Below are 14602 nucleotides of genomic sequence, written 5' to 3' on the forward strand. Positions count from 1 at the left end.
GCAGGCACAAGCTGGAATATAGAAAGTTCTGGTTTTAATACTAGGGTGGCTAAACATTGGCACAAGCTGTTGTGGAATCTTCTTCCTTGGGGATGTTGATAGTTTGACTGGACAAGCTCCTGGGCAACCTGATCTTATTGGCCCTGCTTTGAGTTGGAGGAAAGGTGAACTAGATGACTTCTAGAGGTTCCTTCTTATTATTCTATGATTCTCTGTTTTTAGGCCTTTATGGTGAGAAACCCCATTCAAAAAGAGAGCTCATATGGCCTATGAAGCTTCTAATAGCTGAGCCATGTACGCACTGTTCAGTGCTGCCCATTCAACTTCAATGCAAGGTGGAGACACTGGAATTTGCTTTTCATCATGGATCAAATTTTACTTATTTATTTTTATCTCATTCAGAAGGATGCTTCAAAAAGACAAAACATAAGTGATGTAAAGTTTGAAAACCTAGGCTTTATAAAAATTTCATCATATTTTCTTTCCCATCCTCCAAAGAAGTCAGGAGGGTAGGTGAGCATGCTACTTGCATGCTCTCTAGCTGTTACTTGTTGAACTCTGCAGGATGTGAGTGGTGCAGCGTGAGGAAGAATAAGTGACCCTTAACTTGGGACTTAAGAGGCATTCCAGACCTAGAGATGAAAGGAGGAAGGACAAATCCCTCTGTATTATTGAAGTGTGTGAAAGGCATGAAAGAGCAAGAGTCAAATCAATAGTTTGCATTTACAGCACAGGAGAGACGAAAGATATGCTGGGGATTTATTTTTGCAGCTTATTTGAGAAAATTCCCCCCTCCCCCCTTAGAAAGCACAGAACAGAGCTTTCTGTGAAATTGTACGCCTTTGGTACCCTGGAAGTTGTACCAGAAAGAGCACTCCTCTTTATGTTATCTCCCAGGGAAATGGTTTAGTAATTAAACACTTTGTTGGGACTATAGATGGCCATTGACAGCTAAGCAATATAGGCTGAAACTAAAATATTGATTGTCAGTACTTGGAGATGGGGATGAGTATATGTTTGAAATACTTGAACGAAGGAAATCTCTATCAATGAGAGTAGGAAGTGAGGTTAAGGGAGATGGTCTACTTGTTTTTAGCTGTTTCTTCAGCCTTATTAAACTTGTCTCACTAAAACCTCTTAGCAAAACCCATTAAATACCTGCTTCACTCACTGCTCTAAAAAGTCCTTTCTCCCTGTCTTCATGGGAACAGGTGCTATGCAAACACCTGCCTTAGCACTGTATGATGATAGATGCATTTCAAGGGTGAGCAAGGTAAATTCCTCCTTGTAGCTTATATAAACCCTCTTCAAGAATGGGAATGCCAGGCTATTTGATCTCAAATACTGTATATAGGTGCAAAAATATTAAAGCATAATTTAAAATACATAAGTAAAGGCGATAGTATTCTCTGAGGACATGGTTATCATCTGTAATATCCCTAATAAGTTGCCATTTCTGTGACAGGGCTGTGCCCTGAAGTCACCTAATACTTTCCAAATGAAGTATAGGACAATCGCTATGATCACTGGATCAATTTGAGCAGCCTCCAGCACTTTCACTGGGCCGTGTCACACAAGTGAGGACATTGCTCCATGTGAATAAAGGTCACAGACTCTGGGCCCCTGAGATGATGGTGATGCATTTTAAATCTACTTTGTAACTGCCAAACTTCTCAGGAAGCGATTCTGGCACAAACTTGCTTTTGAACACTGACTGAGTATCAAAGCTGTAAGAGCCCCCAGCAGTCTCTGCAGGAGGCAAGAAGTGTTGACTGTTGGCTTTTGCAAGGCCAGAATGCCTCATGTGCATAATCCTCGTTTGGTGGCAGTGTTCATTGCAGCAATGGGAATACCTTAGTCACCCAGTGCTGCTAAGGCTGCGTTGTTACCCTTTGTTTTGCTCCGCTTCTCCAGGTGGGACCTGGAGGCAGCTCTGCCAATGAATCCCATGCAGGAGCCCTTGCTGCCTGAGCTATTGGTGCGAGTTGCTGCAAGATGTAGGCCACCCTAGTGTAGCACAAAAGCTGATGCATGGCAAAGGAGCTTCCTAGTGAAATGCTCAGAAAGGACTAGCTTGTTGTTTGGGGCAAACTTTTTTTTTTTTTGCCTTGCCAGATGTGATAGATTAGATGTCTCCCTTGTCCCAGCTGTCTGTAATTAGGATAGTGGAGGATGCTGGGATAGAACTGATACCAAAGACATAAAGCAAACTGGCTGAGGGTAATCAAGTCCCAGGTCAAGGTGAACTAGTTATTCACAACTGCTTAGATTTTCTTTTCTTTTCTTTTCCTCCCCTCTTCCCTGCTGACTTTCTTCAGATACAGTTGTTTTTGAATGATCACAATCAGTATATCAAAATAAGTGCTTTACAGAGTAAGGTATAAGGAGTTGCTGGCAAGACTGTAAATCCTCTCATGGAACAAATGATAACTCAGCTCAAGAGCCCTTTTGTCCCGGGAGTGGGGGAGGGATATAAATTCTCTAAAAGTATCTGTCAGTCGGAATTGCTCTGCATTCATCATGCTAGCCCTCTGCATCATTCATGAATGTCATAAGAGACTAAAGAATTGGCACTTCATGGTGAGAATGATTAAACAACCATTACACTCGTCTTTTACTTTGGCACTGTACTTTTTAACAGATTGCCTCTATAACATTTGCACAGGTCCACTTCTCCTAAAGGAGATTTTCCTTTCATGGTCGCGAAAAGGGGAGACTATGGCAAGAGAAGTTGTATATCACTTACAGTATACTTTAAGAATACTACCTTAATAGCTTTTGATACCCTTTTGAGAGAAGGGAGGAAAGAATAGTGATTATCTTGTTCAGCAGAGACAGTAGTGTCAAAGACTTGCTCTGTGTGACCTTGGGCAAGTTTGGAGAGCCCTTAGAACAGCGAGCTTCTAAATATGCATTTCTTTGCATTACTGGTATTCCAGTAGTTCTGAGAGATGACGTGGTATTTGATGTGAGGTCAAAAAGCTGAGAATTGTGGATTTAGTTTTTGTCAAATAGACCAAAGCAACCCCATTTAGTCATAAAAGACTGGGCTACGCCTACCCTAACAGGTGTTGTGATACAGTGAGAATGGGTTTTTGGAGTGAAACTTGGTATTGAGGGCTTGAGGTAAGCATTTTACTTTTGGGGCTTAACTTTGGGCTAGCTCTAGTTTGATACTATGTGCTGATCACCTGTTAACGGCTGGATTGTATCTTCCCATTTAGTTTTACTTGAATTGAGTTTGTGTACTCGGAGACTGTTCTCATGTGAATCAAGGCATAACAAGTGCTGATTGATCAGGAAATTCACTTGGAAAGCATGTTTCTGGTTCAAACTAAAATGCTAATGGCTAGCAAAAGGTTTGAAGGTCTTTGAAAACCTCCTTCCTTTTCCTAGCTCCGTTACTGACTTAGCTATGAGACTGGGCAAACCTGTTACCTTCTGTGACTCTGGAGAATACCTAATGGCCGTTAACTTATCCCCAATTTTTTAAAAGCACTCAAGCCTGAAAATTGGGTTTTGATCTTCTGCTGTGAAGACCATAAATGTAAGTTGTGTTTTCTATTTTTAATACCTATGAATAAGAAAATATGAACAGATGTGTAAGGAAGAATGAAGAATTACTTCCTCTTGAGGAGAGGGGAGAAAATAGTAGTGTGCAAGCTGGCCCCCTAAGGTGCTGTTTCCTAAACCTTGAAGTGACTAACCAAAACTTAAGGAACAGCAGTTTTGTGGGTTTTTTGTGTTAATTGAATGAGCCATAGTTTAAGGATCAAGACTAGAGAGAGAGAGAGGGATTATTTGCAAGAGAATGGGCTGAGATCAGTAGTAGCAGGCTGGCCTGCATCTATCCTGAGCTGTGCCTAGGCCATTTTGCTACCATTAAGGTTCTGTAAAGCTCCTGTGGTGAATGAACATCCTTATTCTTCCTCTGGGCCCCAAATGAGCTCTGAAACCTGCTGTGCTTCTGACTGCTAACAGCAGTCTTAGTACTGCTCCTCTAGTATTCTGCCTTCTGGGATCCTCCAAGGACATCCTCTCTGTGGGCTCTTTTATCAGGAAATGCCAACATATAAGAAATCATGTTCAGACTCCAGCTCGTTGGCAGCAGGATGCAACTAAGAAATATTTCCATCTCCCTCTGAGTTTAGTCACAGTTGCGCCTAATAAAGTCTCTCTGACTAGTAGATAATGTGGTCTTCAACACGTGCTCTTATAAACTTGTCCTGCAAGGATCTCAGTAACTGTTGAAACCTTTGGTACAAAAATGTCTGGATTGTAACTATCTTTCCCTTTTATTATGGAGTGGTATCACAGCAGCCATGTTCTCCAAACAGTGCTTATTTGAGTGAAGCAGCCTTTTGTGATCAGGGTGCAGTTTTCAGTTAAAATTATGGCAGCCTTATTTGGCTTAAAAGACATGTTTGATGTCATCTTGGATTCAGTAGATGGCATTTTGTTAAGGTTTGTCCTTTGGTAGAAAGAGGTCCAGATCTGTTGACTGTAACAATTCTCTCTCTGTTGGAGGAAAATGTGATCCTCTTACTTAGCGGAGGCACACTGTGTGTTTTGAAACCATGTGTCTGCTAACTTGTTCATTTTGAGTCTTCTGTTTTACAGCATTTGTTCCTCTGTGTCCCCTGCAGGTTTTCTGGGCACTTATACCTAGCAAACTCCTTATTTCAGTTGTAGTGTTTGGCTGCTTTTTATCTCTGCTGGCACATTGCGGTTTAAGTATTTTGTCTTTCTGTAATGAAAATTCTATATTTGTTATGAGAAGTGCATTTATTATAGGATGCTTTTTATGGCCTATGGCACATAGAAAAGGCCTGGAGGGGTTGTCCTCGTGGACCTTTTCTACACTAATATTAGTTGTATGGCTGCCTAAAGCTGTGTTGGAACTGAACTTGACACAAGCGGTCTCTCTGAAAGAGATGACTTGAGGGTGAGGGAGTGGTGCTATGGTAAAAGTCTATAAAACAAGATTGACTTTGGGAGGATAGGTATAGGGACAGATTACTGTCTTCTGATGCAGAAATTTAGCATGAGCTAGCTAAAGTGGTGGTTCTTCACATCATAGAATAGCTCAGGTTGGAAGGGACCTCAGGATGTCTAGCCCAAACCTCCTGCTCAGAGCAGTGTCAGCTATGAGGTCAGATTGGGTTGCTCAGGGCTTTATGTAGTCAGGTCTTGAAAACCTCCGGGCACGGAGACTCCAAAACCTCTCTGGGCAATCTGTTTTACTACCTGACTGCTCTTCACTGGGGGGAGGGAAGTGTGTGTGGGGGGGGAGCTTTGTCCTTATATGAAGTCAGAATCTCTCTTGTTTTAAATTATGCCCATTGCTTTTTGTTCTCCCTACCATGCACCATAGTGAAGAGCCTGTCTCTGTCTTCTCAATAACCTTCCTGTAGGTGCTGTAAAGCTGTGGTTAGGTCCTCTCAAAGCAGTCTTTTCTCTAGACTGAACAAGCCCTGTTCCCTCTGCTTTTCCTCACAGGGCAGACACTTCAGCCTCCTGACTGTCTTTGTGGCCCTCTGCTGAACTCCATCCAGTTTGTCAAAGTCTGTCTTGTATGGGGTGACCCAAAACTAGCCATGATATTCCAGATGCACTCTAACAAGTGTTGATTAAGGGGGGGGGATAATCACTTGATCTGCTGACTGTAGTCCTGTTAAAACAGCGCAGGACACTGTCATGCTTTGCTGCCAGGGCGTGCTGCTGGCCTGTGTTCAGCTTGCTATGTTGGTAGCAGAATTATGTAAGTGATTATTGTGAATGCAGAACTTTAAAATGGGTTCAAGGGGAGACTGGGTAAGTATTTGGAAATAAGATGTGTTTGGGATTATTGTATAAACAAAGCACATGAAGGCTCAGGCAATTGCTGAAAAGGCTTGTAAGCTTGAAGCAAAATACGTTTGCTCTGCTCTCCCTTCCCTGGGTACCCACGTAGGGCTGGCACTAAAGAAGTGACAATGGGCTAGCTGGATCCTTGTCTGTACCACTATAACAATTTTTATGTAACTACAGATGAGATTATTGGAAAACACTGTCACAACTGAAATCTGTTAGGTTTAAGTTGGTAAGCCTATGGTCATCTTCAGTCCATTTTAGTTAGCAACTAATCCCTAAATTGCTTTTGAGGAGGTGATTGACTTCCCCAATGTGCCCCATGGCAAATTCAGCTTTTGGAAAGAAATCAGCCTTCCCAGGGTTCCGGATTTAGTTTGCACTCAAACTACAAATCCCTCTATCTTGGACTGTCTCATAGAAACACTTCCTTCCTCTCCCCCTTCTTCATCTTCCAACCTCTTCAATGCAGTGTAACTAATAAGCAGCAGCATACTGTCCAGTGCAGTTTTTGGCTTATGCATGCATACTGAGAGGAAAGTAACTTGTATGAATTTGCTGTAATTAAAAAGGTGAAGAAAGCAAGGATGATCTGAATTGCTGCTTCTGTTTTGTTGGTCTTGCAGTTTTCCTAACTCCTCCTTTTTGTATCAAAGAAGCTCCTTCAAATTTTAAAGCGGAGAAGGAATTTCAGTTTAATATCAAAGAACATCAGCTTTTTGAGGGAGCACGAGATGAGTGGTGTTCAGTCTGGGTCTCACAGGGTTTGTCAAGAGAAGAGCAAGCATCCTGAAAGGAAAAGAGCTAGTTCACAAAAACTCTTTTGAGCACAGAAGCTTGCTTTTCAAGGATTAGGCTGGAAGCTCTGCATTTTTCAGGGCTTTAAGTGTTCTTCATTCTTAGGCAATTTAAAGCCCTTGATGAATAAAAGGATGTTTCAGCAGTCATTTCACAAAAAGTGTCAGATCTGTCTTTGTTTTCTCCTTGGATGGATCCTTTGGAATGGCCAAATGTGGCAGACAATACTGATTAGTTCCTCTAAAATCGTTTTCAAGCCTTTTTTTGTTCGTTCTTATTGAGTAGGTCTCTATACTAATAGACCTTTCTTTTTAATGTGGGGTAGGGAAAGGGCAGGACCAGTGGTACAGATGTAGGTGCCATGCTTATGTGACCTGTGTCAGCTACCAGATATTGGGTTTCTGAGGAGAAAATAGTAAAGCTTTAGTTCTGATTGCTGGCACCCAATTTTGATTAGGCTTCTATTTTTTAATGCGTGCGATCAAGTCGTGGTACCTCAAAGGCATCCTTGGGATATCCTGATTTCGCAGGCCATTCCAAATGCTGTAGGTGCATTGATGTATATGCCTGAAGGCCGGTTGTAGAGGAGGTGTCAATGTTGTACTCTAGTCTGTTGTCTTTTTTTTCCTCTTTGAAATCCTGACTTATGTTTAGGCTCAGACCCATCATTATGTCTAAGGAAGAACTCTTTGATTTAGTGTGATATGAACTGAGAAAGGAAGAGGAGGAGTTAAATAAAATTGGAGCAACACTGCATTTGAGTGAGGGACAAGCAAAAATGGCTGCCATCGAGGCTGTGATGCCTGGACAGATATGGGAGGGCAGAAGGAAGGGGCTAGCACACTGCTTCATACTTATGCTGTTAATGTCTCACCTTCTTTTAAAACCATTTTGAAGTTTTAAAAATTCAGTCAGATCACTACTTTTTTGATCAATTGTTATTTTTCTTGTTTCTCAATTTATTTGGTAATAGTAACTCATAGAGTTGAGTGGTTTATAAAATTCAGATTCACTTGAGAGTAGCTTTCCCTATGAGGAAATGTTTGATGCAGGCATAACGTTAATTGTACTTTTTTTTTGGGGGGGGGGGGGCATGGTAATATTTACCAAGGATTGCTTTTTTTTTCAATATCTATGAGTAACTAGAGATGTTATTAGATATCTAGTAAAACAGCAAAGAACCTATTTGTGGTGCATTTATTAGGTAATACAGATGGAAATGATTAACGAAAATTGTTTATCACAAGCTGGAAATTGGGAATGCCTATTAGGTCATCTCTAGACTATACAGATGTTTCAACACACCTAGGGTTGGCTCATTTCAAATTATTTCAAGTAATGAACAGTCACTCCAATTGTCCCTGCTATTAGGCAGTTTATTGCAAAACCAGATACAAATTTTACCTGTTTCCACCACTCTTGGTGTTCTTCATGCATCTGGACACTGTTGGTGTATCTCAGACTGTTCTAAAAAATATTCTTTTATCATTCTTAATTTTTTCAACTCCAAACAAATTCCATTATAGGATTTGCAGTGTGTTTGATGTGCCAGAAGGAATGAGTTAGAAGAAAAACTGTCAGAAGCTTCATTTTTACTCAGCCAGTACACGTACTTTTGACAATGTACTGGTACCAGCTGATGTTTTATTGTCTGTGTTGCTGCATGATGAACTTTTGAAGAGCAGTGAATAGTCAGAAGCAATTTGTGAAAAGTCCAGGTGCTCCTTTCTAGTTTGTGCAACTTGTGGTGTTTGCTTTAACTCACTCCTAGAATTGGTGTTCAAAGCATGGCTCCTTTCTTTCAAGAGTGTAGCTAGCATAAATAAATAACATGTTGAACTGTCTGACTGGATTAAGGCCTGAAGAGCTGTGAAACTGTTTTTCTGATTGGGAACTGAGTGGTCAAATATGCAGAAATTCACCTTAAGCTGTGAACGTATGGGAGAGACCTTAATCCTTGGGGCTGTGGTCTGATTAATCTGGTTTATTCCCACTTACTGTTTTGAGGCACAGAAATATTGGGCAAAAACCAGAAGGCTCCTTTGAGGCTTTCCTCAGACCTATCTCAGGCAGTCTCCAATCTATTTTATCTGTCTTCTGTTCATCGGAACAGAAACTGGTCCTTGCTGATCTCCTGTTACTTTGTCCAGCATAGTGCTCTTTACCATGTTCCTGGGAGCTACTTTTACATTACCTGAATGTATAATGACGCTTTCTGCTAGAGCAAATTTCATATCTTTGCAGAGTTTCTGCAGATAGTATTCCCCACACACACACACACACACACACAGTCATGTGAGTATTTTAATTTTCATTCCCTTACTAGTGCCTTTCGTGGTGATGGAAATTGTACCTGGATTCTGCAGTTCGTATACTATGAAGTGAGGGTCACCCTTATTTTCTTATTTCTGTGAGTTTGTCAAAACTTCAGCCTTATTGAGACTTTGTGGGAGTCTTAAAATCTGCCTAAACTGTCAGATCTTTGTCATTTGATTGTCCCTTTAAAGGGCTGCAAAGTACAGTTGTTATCAAGGTCTCCTTCATGATGTGAATTGGGTCTTGTTTCACTCCCTAACTACCCATAGTCACTTACCCATTGCATCCTGTGAAAATATTGCTTGAAAATAAGCTAAACTTCATTTTCTTCTCAAGAATCCCCAAACCAAAATGTCATCATTGCAAATTTTCCTGTAGCTGGACTGATAGCTTCTTCTTCAAAAGCAGAAGGTCATGATTATTAATAAATATGATAGGACCTTTGCACCAGTGTATGAAGTGCATCAATTGACTCATCAGAACTACTGGACTAAGCAGAAAAAATATAGTAGCACAATAAAGTAGCCATGAAGAAGAAGAAAAAAAATCCAAACAACCTAGCAATGAGTAACGAAAATGCAATAAAGTTACTCTGCTTGTATACTTCCAAGTCTTTGAATTTAAAAATTGCATGTCTTCTTTTTGTCCCCTTATTAGAAAATGTAAAAATAAGTTTCCAGTCCTCTTACAAAAAAATGTTAAGGAGTAAAACAGTATCAGATGCACTTATTTTAGAATTCTGTGTAAAAACATGAAGACATAATAACTGAGGGAAAGGCACATGCCATGTGTCTTGCGTGTCATTTTAGGTAGAAAGATATTTTCGTTAGGTTTATATTCTTCATATTTTGTGGTGAATTACAAGCATGATCAGGTCTAATGTTGTCACAAAAGGGTGCAAGACTCTGCTAAGAAATGTTGTGTTAGCCCAGGTAATCGGCTTTTCAACTGTCCTGGTTTCCTTGTAATTTTCAGATTAAGAAGGTGCTTTTTCATTGTAGCATTCTTAATTGGAGTGTTTGTAGTGCGTTATGTGTGTAGGTGTACCCGTGCACAGTTGCTCCAGTTAACAGTGTTAATGCATGTAATGCATGGAAGCCTTGCAATATTTTGTCCAATGTTGCATTCTCCTGGCCGTAGTGAAACTGTTATGTGTTAGAGTTACAGTGTAGCTGAGACAAAATGGGCTGTTGATGGCTTAGTAGATGCAAATAAATAGGGTTTTTACATGATGTGAGGAGATTCAACGGATCTCTAAAAGTGGGTGAACCCACAAAAGAAGTTATATTTTGTCCAAATGTGGCAGACTTCTTATCTACTGCTTTCCAAGGTTAGTTTTAGGCAGGATATAGCTGCTACAGTTTTATGTTGATTGAAGGATGCTCTTCCTTAAGATTGATTTTTTGAAGACTTTGGGCAATGATTAGAAAAAGTGATAACCAATTAAAAATTATAGGTGGAGGTGGCAACTTCAACTAAAAATTTCTTAACCTGCTAGGAGGTTTTGCTTGCTATGTCTAATAACATTACTTATAACTCTTCTGTTACGAAATATTTCCATGATGATTTTTTGCTTCAGCCTGACAGCTCCATCTATGAATATAGCTAGCAAAATACATTTGTCCAAGCTAAACATACTTTGACTGAAACATTGACTTTCAGCAATTGCATTGTCAGGAGTGTTGCAATAGGCCAATCTCTCTCAAATTTGATACCTCTAAACACTAAGTTTATAGTATGTTGTTTTGGGGATAAATCAACTGTCATTCCACCAAGCTATAAGTTATAGCAAATGGCAGCTTTGTTTATGCTAAATAGAGGTGGTGTCCTAATAGCTCAAATCTCCAGGGAGTGTTTTCTCAGCAAATATTTCTTGGCTTCTCTGAGTTCCCGGTGTTGCCCAAGCTTCACATGCAGTGTCCCAGCAGAGTAGCTGAGCATATTCTGCTCCTGTCCGTTCTTGCACATTGGTGCCCAGGGCGCTGTGAGAAGTTAGGACTTCTCAGAGCTGAGTGGGGAAGAATTTTCACCTCTTATTTCTTCAGTATTTTTGAAAAGTGTAAATAATATATTGGAAGTAGTGAGAGACTATACTCATAAATACTGTAGAGTTAATCAGTCCCTCAAAATTTTCAGGGAATTGTTGGAGTTGTATTTAATAAGAGGTGTATAATTACATATTGAATGATGAGGAAAAACTAAATATCAAATGACTGCTCATTAACAGGGTATTATCAATTCTCTGTCTGGAATAGTGTCCTGGAAGAAAATGCATGTGCTCCCGTGCCATAAAGGGGTCTGTAATAAAGCTTGAGTGCAGGGAGAAGATCTCAAATTGAACAGACTTCTATGTCATCAAAATTTTTTTGCCCTTTTTTTTTTTTTTTTTTTTTTGATGAATGCTTCACTTAAACCAGTAACTAGCTTTTCTTTGTGGCATTTTGTGGACTTGTAGAATAATTACAATTGGAAGGAACCTCTGGAGGGAAACTAGTGCAACCTGATCATCCTCCCCAACTTAAAGCAGGGCCAACTAGGTAAAGGTGTCAGAACCTTGTTGAATTTTGAAGCAGGTGAAATCTTTGCTCATGAAGTCCAAGACTGTAATTGTACTGTTTGTCCTGTTCATCGCTTCTGTTAAGATTTTAAACTCCATAAACTTATGGGTGCTGCAGTCAAGTATAAACACTTAAATCAATGTTATTTTTCAGTGTGATCACAATGCAATAGTAATTCTGATTATTCATTTCCTTCTACTTAATGGTTTCTCTTAATATCTCCATATCTTGTATTTTCTGTCTGGAGTGACTATCGTATTCCTATGTTAGAAAAACTTTACTGGTACACTGTTAATATACCCACTGCACTGCTTGGAAATGGGTGGTATACTATACACCTTCAAAACTGAAGAGAAGGGACGCTGACATACCCAGCAAGTTGTTGTGTATTGAGTTGCACACAGGTAAATCCACTGGTCCATCTATCACTGTGCAGATAATTCTGACCTGGATGCTAATGCAGCACCTGCAGGCCATCAGACTGCTGTTAACAGGTTATTTTGAGTAGTGCTCCTCAGGTTGTTACATCTGAATGATCATTGTGCACAAACTCAAAGTACTGAATTTCCTCAATTTAGGCCTAAAAGCAAAATCTGTGCTCTGTGAGGAGAAAATGAGCTCTGTTAAACAGTTAAGTCCCATGACAGGTCTATGAAGATATAATTGGCTCTAATTGGTGCTCACAGGAGTTCTGACATGCTCTACCTGCAGCCAAATGGCTCTTGGATAGGTAAAGAAATTGTCTTTATAGATAGCGAAGAATTCTCTTCCTAGCTCGTCTTTGCTGCTGAAGGGCCCAATAACCAGTACAAAAAAAGGAAGGGATTCTGCAGTTCCTGTAGGAATAGTTTTGGAAAGTGGGTTTTAAACCATGAAGCCATCAGTAATGAGTGAACTCATCTTGCTTTACCTTGCAGACTAAAGTAAGGCATAGCAAAGTATAATGCAATAGACAACGAACTAATAAACTGAAAGAAGTGGTTTCTGATATAGTTCATAGTGGGCAGTCTGAAATATCTGTGCGTGGAGGGAAGCCGTGGATAATTCACTACCCAGTCATCTCTAATTTGAAGAAATTGCAGATGTACTTGGGGAGGTGTTTTTATTTTAAAAGAAAGAAAAAAAAAAAAAAAAAAAAGCCCTTTCTACATATTTTGCAATAGTCTTGAATCCTCCATCTTAATTAAGAAGATTGAGTTAAGAGAATTAAGAGATTGAGTTTGATCTGTAGAACTAAGCTTTCTGAAATAGAAATATATTCACTGCTCCTGTATGCTGCTGTGGTCCTGTTAATTCAGAATTATGAGTGAAATTTCCTACCGAATCCTGATTTCAGACACATTTGTTTGAATTTACCAAGGGTATGTTCTGGTGGATATACCCAGACCTGGAAGGTAGGAAATGGGGATTCGTTTTTGCTCTGTCATTGAGTCAGCTGTTCACAAATCACTTTCCTCCTATGGCCTGAATTTTGCCATCTGTCTTGGTAATGTGTACTGAGATTTCCAGAGGAAGCTTCTTAACTGAAATGTATCAATTATTTGTATTAATGTGTAGTATTCTTTTGGAATTCAGGTTGTAAAGAGCTTTAGTGGAGTCGTGGCTTTGTAGGCGAGCATAAAAATGACCTAGATATGATCTAACCTGTTTTCTATATCCAACTACATTGAGCCTTTTTTGGGTTGCTTGATTTTGCTGGTTTATGAGAAGAATAAATTAGCATTGGTTGTAGCTTAACTTAAACTGGAAAATGCACACAGCTTCCCCTGTACTTTCTACAGGTATCTTATGCCTGGTGCAGTGATGGGAGCTTGGTGTTTTTACTTACTGTTATAGCTTGTGACCCATTGTAAAAAGGGCTTAAAAACTCAGGTGCGGCAAGTGACTGAGGCATCAGGATGCGGTGTTGTTTCTGGCCTGCCTGTGCATTCTGGGTCTAGGACAGCAATTTTACTTGCCATGTCTTTAGCCATATTTTTCAAGAAGCTCAGATAAAATCCTGCTCCTAACTCTGAGCAAGAGTGAGAATGTAAACTCTGAACACTTTTCTTCTTGGCTTCCTCATCAACAACAACTCCTCGCTTGTGTTTCCTTCTTACTGAGCTCGGATGGCACATGTGAGTGTAGGAGGCTTGTGTTCAGCTCTGGAGAGGTCTGGCATTGTTTTTAAAAGTAAGGTCAAGGAAAGCATTGCCAGGCTAACTATAAAAATAAATGGTATTGGAAATATGTGGACTAGATATACTGAAGTCTTAGGAAGTGTTGAGGAAAAGGAAGGTCTCCCGCTTTGGATAATATAATATTTAGCTGAAGACAAAGCCAGTCTCAAGGAGAGCTGCCAAATATTCCTTTCGAATCCCATGCTTCTGAAAGACATGTGGGTTTTCATGTTGGTTATGTGGTGGTTAATGAGTTTTCCTTTGGGGAGGAAGGGGAGTTGCCTGTCTTGGTTGTTTTTTGGGTGTTTTGTTTAAGCGATGTATTATAGCATTATCCGGGCAGATATTAGCTCTAATGAAATCATGCATTCTTGATGAGCTGTTTGCTTGTCTTATCTCTTATTATGCTTGTCTTATTTAGGAACTCCTACCTGAAATGTGGTTCAGTAAGATATGTACAGTGAACCTGTCCTGAGTGACTTGTTTGTGGTTCCCTTGCTGTTATGTATGTAGGAACATGAGGATGTTTTGAATAACATGCATACTCACTTAGATTCATCACTGAAAGTATTTGTATCAGTCTAGAGTCCATGCTCATCTGAATGATGAACTTTTCTGAAGGAGGGAATTACATTGTCTGTTGCTGAATCTAGTGATATGAGGCTAATGGTGAAGGAACAAATTTGTTTGTATTGAAAAATTGTATGATAAAAGCTATTTTGTCTTTGCATCTTTTTGTTAGTGTCTCATGTTCTAGAGCCATTGTTCCACAAAAGAAAACTTGCCAGTTTGTAGAGGAAGAATGCATGTGAGAAGGTGGAGAGGGCAGTCTAAATCTTCATTTCACGTGTGTCTTAAAACAGATAAAGAATCAATTTCAATATCAAGGAGTCATTGTCTCACAATGTCATTTGTCACAAC

The 14602-nt window shown here is 39.9% G+C and overlaps 1 protein-coding gene across 1 annotated transcript in view; it reads left to right on the top strand.

Moving 5' to 3' along the window:
• The window catches only part of LOC106482900 (neurexin-3-beta), a 374181-nt gene that overhangs the window by 96226 nt on the left and 263353 nt on the right, over positions 1–14602 (top strand). The window lies entirely within an intron of this gene.

Source organism: Apteryx mantelli, chromosome 4, assembly GCF_036417845.1.
Source record: "Apteryx mantelli isolate bAptMan1 chromosome 4, bAptMan1.hap1, whole genome shotgun sequence".
Lineage (NCBI taxonomy): Eukaryota > Metazoa > Chordata > Aves > Apterygiformes > Apterygidae > Apteryx > Apteryx mantelli.